The 9,902-nt window shown below is 43.3% G+C and overlaps 1 long non-coding RNA gene across 1 annotated transcript; it reads left to right on the forward strand.

Annotated features, from left to right (window-relative positions):
* The first annotated feature begins 4,044 nt into the window (after nucleotides 1-4,044).
* On the forward strand, nucleotides 4,045-9,025 carry LOC100602776. The gene is made up of 2 exons (XR_122398.4): nucleotides 4,045-4,135; nucleotides 7,424-9,025. It is a non-coding gene; the product is annotated as an uncharacterized LOC100602776 (long non-coding RNA).
* Nucleotides 9,026-9,902: the final 877 nt, after the last annotated feature.

The following is a 9,902-nucleotide window of genomic DNA, read 5'->3' on the forward strand; positions in this document are numbered from 1 at the left end:
AATTTAATCAGACTTATTGTAGAGATGGAAATATGGAGGCCCAGAAAGGGAGAGGGATTTCCTCAAGGTCACACAGAGAATTAGTGACAGAGAAAAGACTGTAGCCCAGATCTCCTGACTCTTAGTGCAGTTCTCTTTTCCATACATGCACCTCCACTATTGTACTCATTTTTTGAACATGCTTATGTAGCACTCTGGTTTCTGAACTAGACTCTGAATTCCTAGAGGGTAGGGACTATATTTTATACCTGTTCTGGTCAATATGGTAGCCACTAGCCACATATGGCAATTTAATACTAGAAACATGGCAAGTTCAACTTGAGATGTACTGTTTGTATAAAATACATACTACATTTTGAATAATGTAAAATATCTTATTAATAAATGCTTACATTGTTTACAGGTTGAAATAACATTGTGGATGTATTGAGCTAAATAAAACATATTATTAAAATTAGTTTCACTTAAAAATTTTTCATGTGGTTATTATAATAATTGTGGCTCGCGTTACATTTGTATTAGATTGTTGTATATTTATGTTCTGTTGTATGTTTATTTTTTCCCCTTTTGCCAAGCATAGAGCTTTGTAGCCGGTAGGTGCTCAACACACCCTTGCTGAATATAGTTAAGCTGTAGTTACTGGGTTAATTGCTGACATTTATCTTGTCAATATCACTGTTTTGTGGGAGCCTCACAGTGAAACCTCTGTCCCCGGGCCCAGGTGTACAAAAAGTTCTTTAGTCCCGGCCTGCGGGTGCCCTACACATTGCATCAGCCTTTGTATTTCCTTTCAAAGGAAACCCCACTGCAATCCTATGCATAGCAATCACCAGGGTTGAGGTGGAGTGTGTGGACACAAGCCACTTGCACAGGAAGTGGTCTTAGCTTTGCAATTTTCCCTGGGGCCTCTTCTTGAAAGTCTTCTGAAAGGAGGTGGGGGTCAGTGAACAGGAAGATAAACTCAAAGTGAAGGGTGGGGGCTTCTCAGCTCCTTCATGGAGGTAGGGTAAGCTAAGCAATGTGGGGACATTGGGCTATGAGGTCTCTTTCTTTTGCTTATGCATTGACTCATTCACTTATTCACCTCACAGTTCTGGGATAACTAGTTTATTCCTAGGCCTAAGAAGACAGTAAAGATCAAATATAGTTCCTACTTTGGGCAGTGCTTGGTCTTCTGGGAGAGACTGACACCTAAGTGCTGTGTGAATGTTTTTCAAGAGTAGAGGAGGGCAAGGTGGGAAGCAACTAATTTTGCAGGTGGTTGTCAGAAAAGGCTTTCCAGAGACAGTGAGCATCATTTTTTTCCTCTCTATCCTTTAAGATGTAGCCAAAATCCTATTCTTCTGAGAACCTTTCCAGTTACCATCACCTCCTCATCTTCTGCCCTGGGAGAATCTTATATACGTATCTGACGGCACTTCATGCCTTTGTCAAATTACTTATCATATTCTGTAGGGTGACATAGCTCTTGGGGTGCACACCTGTCTTCCATTTCCCTTTAGCCTGAGAATCCTTCAATCTGATGTGAGGACTAAGGCTCAGACAGGCTGTGTGTGATTTTTCAAGGTCACATAATTAATGAGTTACAGAGCTTGGTCTATAACCTAGGGTCTAAGATGCAGGGATTCTGATTCAGTGTTCTTTCCATTCCAGTACTGAGGAAATAAATGAGTGTGTCTTCAGTGTGGGACCCCAGCACTGCCTGCTTGCTCCGCTTGTCAACTCTTTTCCCTTCTTTCTCATCTCCCTTCACAAGCACAGGCAAGGCAGAAATCATACAAAATGGGAAAACTTTGTGACGTTTGGCTGCTCTCTGCAGAAGCCTGGATAACAGATCAAAAAGAAGAAGACTCTTTGTGCTGTTATTGGAAACTTGGCCCTTCCCAGCGTAATTTGTGTTTGTGGGCTAAAGAGGAACTCTGAGCGCAGTTCCCTTTTCTCTCATTCAGGCCCTATGCATAGGTGGTATGGTTTTCAGAGCCTTCTGGTTACTAATGCTCTCTTTTATTGCCCTGTCTTTGGGCTCAAAATAGATACCATTAATTACTACTTTAGGTAAACACATTGTCTCCAGAAACCCCTGTTAAAACGCCAGTAGAGTACCCTAATAGATAGGGAAGAAAAAAACGTGTATAGCTAAACTTAATCTCTACGGTATGCGTAGGAAGAAGGGGGTGCCTTTTTAGCAAAGTGTCCACAGGACTACCCTACTTCCACTCCAAGCTTTAGTCAGAAACCAAAAGAAACAAGAACTGAATCTTTCTAGAAGCTAGATCTGGGGTTTTGAGGCCTGAGCCAATACATTATTCTGGTAGAAGGAAGTTTGCTACAGAGTGATGTTAGTGCAAGTGAATCCCTATCTCAGGCTTCCACAGAGCCTCAGGTCCTGCAACCATGGGGAAGCCCACAGTGAGTAACGAAGAGCCACAAAAGAACCAGGGAATGTTTGAGTTGGAGTGGTCTCCAAGACCATTCAGTCCAACCTCTGTTGGTTAAAGGAGAAACTAATGCCCAGGGAGGTAGTAGAGTGGGTAATAGGACCCAGGGCTCTTGGCTCACAGGATGTGGTCTTTCTTTTGAACCTGAAATTACAAGAATGCATGTAGCTTGAAAAGATTATTTACCACGGCTTGAGTACCACTCAGGGCCATACTTCCACTAGTGTAGACAGAGGACTGTGACTTGGGCACTGCAGTCATTGAAAGCTATCAAAGTATACCCTGAAAGCATTGCCCCTCCCATCCTTCATGCCATCAGAATTCATGGTGGAGGGCACTGCATGATGGGAATTCATCATCTTCCTGGCTGTTAATGGGGACTTCCTGGAAACTGCAAACATGAGGCACTAGGAAACCATTCACCCTCTTTTCATACCTTTCATGTCCCTCATTAGCCTGAAGATCACAGTTGAACTTAGGGGTCTGGCACTATTTTTTCTTTCTCAAAGTCAACTACTTTCTTCTCCCTTCCTTGTAGCTAATGTGGGAAAGTAGACGAAAACCTCAACATTTGGAGTTAGACCTGAGTGAAAAATCTGCCTTCTCTATTATTTTCTAGTTTTGTTTCCTTAGACAAGTCACTTTATTTCTGTGTGCCTCAGTTTCCTCACCTATAAATAAGAATAATAACAATACCATACCAGAGAGTTGTTGAATAAATTAGATAATACACGTGAAAGAATATCATAAGTACTCTAATAAATGTGAATTCCCTTATTTATTTCCTTCAGCAAGCCCCAAGATGATAGAATGTGGCTTGTGGTCATAGCTGTGCCCCAGGGCCAGCTTCATAGGCATATGACCTGTACAGCTTCACAGGGCTCCATGCTTAGAAGGACCCCACACTTAATTTAATGTTCTGCTATCATCATCTTGATATTCTTAATTTTTAAATAAAGGGCCTATCACTTTCATTTTTTACTGGGCCTTGCAAATTATGTAGCTGGTTCTGAATGCCAGGAGAGAAGTTGGAAGTAAAATGGTATTCCAGGACCATGAGGCATTCTGGCAGAGTGAAAGAACACGTGATTTGGAGTCCATAGGGATGGGTTTAAATTTCAGCTTTCCACTAATTTGCTTTGTGATACTGAGTATTTCCTTTTATCCCTCAGAGGCTCTGTTTCTCAATTTTGACTACGGGTTTTTTCATTAGATAATGTCTCAGTTCTGGTATTCCAGGTTTCCCTCAATTATTCTGGGAAAACCTCCTTGACCCACAGGCAGAGCCTAGGGCAGCCAGGTGCTTTCTCCTCTCTCTCTCTGCAGCTTGGAAAGTTAGTGTCTGTTGAAGGGCAGCCATGTGCTTTCTCCTCTCTCTCTCTGCAGCTTGGAAAGTTAGTGTCTGTTGAAGGTCAGCTGGGAGTTGGTGGAGGCAGGGCAGTGGCCTGCTACTATTGCTGCAGTAGCAGACCCTTTCACAACAGCATTGTTTTGTCATTTTGCACCCAGATTTCCGTTGGCTAACCTCAGTCTTATCTTCCTCATTTCTGTTTCCTGTTGAAGACACCAAGGGCCCTTCAAAACACACAAGCTTCTTGCTCACGGCAGAAAGCCCAATTCCATCTGGCCCCTGCAGGTTGGCTCAGCACTGGGGAATCAGAGTCCCCTCCATGACCAAGGCACCACTCCACTGACAGGTATGGTATCCATTTGCCCTCTCTTCTTGGATTCTCAAGCTGGGGCAGTGTCCATGGCAGCCAAGGGTGGCTTGGATCTGCCCATCCCATTCTCCTCAGACCTTCCTCAGGGATCAAGGTCAAAGGTGGGAGGAAGAAGGTTTCCATTGGCCTTTTATCCTAGAGGTTCTAATAGAGGGGAAAAGGGGATAGGATATTTTCTATCCAATCAGGATGTTTAGGAGATAGTCACATGGAAGTGGAATGTTCTTTGGACCCAGGAGTCAGGAAATCTGAGTAGCAGTCCTGGTTTTACCATTTACCCAATGTGTATCTTTGGGTAAGTCCTTTCTCCAATATAGGACACAGTTTTTTTCACCCCTTTTGCAAAATAAAAAAGTAAAAAGAGGAAAAGAATGATTAGATAGATGCTGTCTAGAGAACCATAGTTATTAGATTCCTTATTTCCATGATTGTCAGCCCTCTGTCAAAGAAGAGGAGAGTAATCTTTGCATATGCAACTGTGGGTGGGGCTGAACACATTCAAGAGGAGAGTGCTGGTGGTAATCCATACAGCACTCTCTGAGAGGCATGACTCAAAGATGAAAGCCTCTTTTCTAGTCCAATTTTTGACTCCTAGAGATTCAAAATTGAAAGACTCTTAGAGACTAGGTACATATGGAAGAAACTGAGGTCCAGAAAGCGGAAGAAAGGGACTTGCCCAAAGTCATAGAGAGAATCTGTAGCACAGCTGGGTCTGGGATCCCAGGTCAGTCCTCTTTCTGCTCTATCCTAGGAGGGCTGAGACATCAAGCAGCAGGACCTGTCCTGTAACTGACCCAGTTGGGCCTCCTCATACTAGAGGCAGTCTGGAATTTTTAGGCATGGTCCTGAGGACTTCTTCTTTTCTTCTATTTTTCTTTCAGGTACTTGGCTCACTCTGAGTGTTCAGAGATTCCTAGACACCTACTTACCCCTCCTTCTTCTGGTCTATTCCCTCCAATTCCCTCCATAAAAACTGACCCATCCTTCGTGTCAACAATAGTGGCTTGGTGAAGCTCTTCAATAGAGGATTTTGCATTTCATATGGGGAAAAATGATGTTATTCTAAGTAATATAACAGACCAAGAGAAGGGCTTTCAAATTCCCTTAATATCATCCCACATAGACATTTATCTCTTCTTTCTATGGGTCTGGTGAACATTTCTCAACTGAATGTGATTTTCTTACATGCACTCCATTGGAGAGGCATGGACTAGAACAGCAAGAGTGGAAATGAAACCAGTCTAGTTTCAGCTCAGCCACTAACTCCTTCCATTAATACTGGAGCAATGTTGTCAATAAGGCTTTATAAATTTCAAAGTACTAATACTTTTTAGCCCCTTTCATGCCTCCTTTCCAGGCTTTCTGGAGGTGAATAAAGTCAGAAAGGGCATTCAAAAGGCTGTGAACACCTCCAGCTTATCTAGGTCTTCTTACTGCAGCTGGCAGCCAATGAGGGTAATGATACAAAAAAGGTAACAATCCATTTCTTTTTTTCCTGCCATCCCCAACTCATACTCTGGTTAATCAGCTTGCTTGGCTGGCCTCCAACCACAGGTCCAGGGGCTGAGACAAGGTCCTTTTGAGCTCCTATGTGGGAGGCTCTGGAAAGCTTAGCAACACTTTCCAACAACTTTGCCAGGTAAGTCTTCTTGTCCACATTTCCAGAGAAGACAAGTGAAACCCAAAGAAAGACTTGCCCAAGCCATGATTGGCTAGTTGGTGGCCAAGACAGCATTAGAACACAGGTTTGTCTGATTCTTTCATGCCATATTTGGTGACCATGACTGCTGCTTTTGCTGCTGGGTGGCTTAGGCTGAATTGGGTAGGTAGAAAAGTAAGTGAGGGAGTGAAAGAGTTTTAGTTTTGAGATTACTGCCAGAACTTAAATTGAAGAGGTATGTTACCTCCTTACATTCAATTAAAAGAATTAGCAAGAAAAGACACTGAGTGTTTTCTTGCTGAAAGACAAGGCTGAATCCCTCTGTCTTGCCTTGGCTGGGACAGGGCTTTCCGGCCTCATGGGGGCAGTTTACCATTTCTGGTAACCTTGTGATGTTTGCCACTTTTCATGACAATATTTAATGTAGACCAGCTACCTGCTCACAGATCAACTGCCACAGCTGGTAAGGGCAGTAATTTGACACCAGCAACCTGGCATTTTTAGCAATAGGATCTGATTGTCGCCAAGGGAATTCTCCCAGAAGTTTCAGACCTGACCCTGCTCCTGGCAGCTTCCTTATTGCTCTGGTGGCTTGTGGGTTCAGTGATCCCAAATGCTGCATTGCAAAGCTATTGCCTGTTTTTGCCCTCTTTGTTGATGTGTCTCCCCTTTCCCAGAGGGATATACAGAGAAGGGGGGCAAAATAACCAATGAGGAAAGCTGTAAAAGGCATACTGCTGAGCTGTAAAAAATTTATTGTATAAACTTTACAAGTCTCCTCCCCAACATGAGCCTTTGTTATCTCATTTATAACCCAAGTGAGTGAGACTAGATGATCTTTAAGGGCACTTTAATAGCTGCCATTCTTGAGTCCCTATGGGACAAGAGGATCATGTTAGGCAAGGCTGAGACCACAAGAAATCAATGTCACACCTGTCCAGATCCTGCTAAATCAATTGCCAATAGCTCTTTCTTTCATTTTGGTCATACAACCACTACTTTTTGAGCATTTGTTATGTATTGAATACTGAACCAAAGGCTTTACATGCATTATCTCCTGTCATTCTCACAATAACCTTATGAGGTAGGTACTATACTTACATACATTTTGTGGGTATAGCAAACCTGAGCTCAGAGAGGTGAAACGATGTATCCAAGGTTGCCTAGCTAGCTAATGGAAGAACTAGGATTTAAGCTCATGTTTAACCTCAAAGCCTATGTGCATAACCACAACACTGAAAACACAGCTTGGGAGAATTGAGAAGAGGGAGCAAGGATGCTGACTCTAGGGTCTGGTACTTTCCTCAAGTCAGGGAGGCAGGATGATGACCAAATTTTTCCCTCTCTGCTGCATAGAGGAACCCACTGAAGCTTGGGACCCCTAGAAATGCCATAGCTACAGGACTCAGGCCTGATGAGCTTCCAGCTGAGCCCTGGGTGTCACTCGGGCTTTACCTGCTTATCTTCAGGATCTCCCTTCTGGTTAGGAACCTTATGCATATTTTGCTCACTTCCCTATTCTGGTGCTTTGGCTGGTCCTTTGAGCAAGATCCCTGGGGCTAAGGGTGTGACTTCATCACTCCTTTCTCTCTCTTTCCTTCTAGGGTCACATCTCCCAGGAAGATCTCACTTCCCCACAGAAGCTCTTGGCCCGGCCTCCTGCAGTGCCACGCTCCGTGTATTTGACAAGCTGAGTTGGACACTCCATATGGTAGAGTGTCAGTTTGTCAAATACCCCAAGTGCGGCACATGCTTACCAGCTCCAGGCCAGGGCAGTTGGGATATGACGAATGGACTGCCAGCTGGATACAAGGATGCTCACCAAGCACCAAGTTCTCACACGTTATTTTATGTGACTCTGCAGGAACTGAGGCATTATATCTGAGGACACCAGGGGAAAAGTGTGGCATCTCTGGGAAATACAGCCCTGGGCTGTGTCTACACACAACATGAGAGTGCTGATTGGGGCTCAATAGTCTTGAAAATGGATAAAGGGTCCAGGAATGGAAGTGCTCTTTGATTCATTACTATTTTCTTCCTTCATATTCCCCTCCCAGAGTCTCCTATCTAGGACATCAGAATTCTCACACAAGCATCATGGCTTATCTGAGTAAGCAGGGCTTAGAAATTCACTTTCTTGATACTCAGTCTTGCCTTCTAAACACTCCTTGATCTTGCCTACCTCTCCCCTTTTCCACATGTCTTTTCCTCCAGGAACACTTTCTCCATTTATTCCTGCCTATCCAATTCTTCCCTATATTTCCTGGACCAGCTAAAGTCCAGTGTTTCCAGAGACTTTTGAAAGTCAACTTACACTTTTTCCTTCTTCATTCACAAAGCACTTCTTCCCTGGGCCCTGGTATGTGCCCCTTTCTCTCCTACTGTCTAATAGCACCTCTTGAATTGTCAATGAACTTTTCTAGGGGGTATTCTTGAATTCCCAACTAGATTGTGAGCTTCTGGAAGACAAGGCTATGTCTTTGATTGTTGTCTCCCCTACCACAGCCCAGTACTTTAGTTACAGAAAATAATAAATATTTACTGATTGATTGACTTTCCTCTAGTCCACTAGCTTTAGGTTTGGGGGCCAAATTCTACCCTGGATTTTGAAAAAAAAATCAAACTGTGAACACCACAACGTTATAGAGCATATGAGGTAGTAGCCAGCATGAAGGATTTTTTCTTCCTGAGAAACAGTGTCAAGGGCTGGAGGAAGAGGGCAAAATAGCAGACTCAGAGGGCAAATAAATTTTGGTATTACTTGGTTACACAAGGTTATACAGGTGCTTTCTTGTAGGATTTTTCAGAGCCTTTAATAGTCTAATGTTGCATTGAGAATCTCAAAGAGGAAACCATAGAATGAGGCATTTGCCATACCTATCTGATCGTGAATTTTCTTTTCCCCCACAGCCTTCTCCTGTGTCAATGTCCAGTGAAGCACGATTTGGGAAACCGTCCTGGAGAAACTTTATACTTTCCCTCTCTTCTGGAGATCTTTTCCTCTTTTCACTCATCTACTTTCCCCAACCAGCCATGTGCCTAAGAAAGGTCCCATGTTATCACCTCATTTTTGTTTAGCCTCTGCAGCTGTGGACTATCTTTATTACATAGGAATTCTTTACTAGCTTGTCCTGTATTTAAAAATATTCTCAGTTTTGAGGCAAAGATGATCCAGATGCTGCAATAAATATATGCACTGAGGAGTTCACAGGCCTGACTTTTGGTCTCCTTTCTACCACTAACTGTGTTTTTATTCCTCTCTGAGCTTCATTTTCTCATCTCTAATATGGGAGTATTAGAATCAGTAATCTCTAGGCTCTTTAAGATGAATGACTTTGAGATATCCCTGGGAGTCCTTAGCTCTTATGGAGAGGTGTCTCTGGATGTGTGGCTCCTTTTACCAGTGAAAATGCAACCAGGATTCTCTTCCCAACACCTAAAACTCATTTTTCTTTGGGTAGTAGGGAAAGATAATGGGTATCTTCAAAGGCTGTAAGGTCTGGACACAGAGTTGTTTCATGAAGGAAGTTGAGGTTTCCACTGGGTGGAGGCCCTATTTCAGAGGCTTGTAAGCATGATGGGGAAGAAAGAGTTGTTCCTTTCACCAACTAGGAGAAGCTAGCGTCTGGAATGAGGAAAATGTTCAGACTTTTACCCTGGATTTGGCATGTTGGCTGGTGGTGAAGTGGAGGACTCCTTTTTGTTACTTTCGTGTACTATTTTGACTTCTGTAATCATTGCAAAAGGGGAGCAGATCCTTGTGAAACATGAGCTGACCTAGAGGCTGCATGGGAACCAGAAGTAGCAACATGGCAGCTTCCTTGAAGAGTGCAGAAGTTGATTTGACATTAATTACATGGAGAAAAGAAAGCTATGATGACCTGGATCAGAACAGGTCCTCACAGGGGGAGCCTGATTTAAAGGTGTAGGAACTTACGTGCACATACAAACTCTCTCTCTCTCTCTGTGTCACACACACACACACACACACACACTTCTAACCCTATTCCTCCTTGAAGAGAAAGGCTTTCTTGCTCTTATCCCCACCTCACATTGTAAGAAGGGGCCAGGAGCTAAAGAAGA

The sequence above is a fragment of the Nomascus leucogenys genome, chromosome X (genome assembly GCF_006542625.1).
Source record: "Nomascus leucogenys isolate Asia chromosome X, Asia_NLE_v1, whole genome shotgun sequence".
Lineage (NCBI taxonomy): Eukaryota > Metazoa > Chordata > Mammalia > Primates > Hylobatidae > Nomascus > Nomascus leucogenys.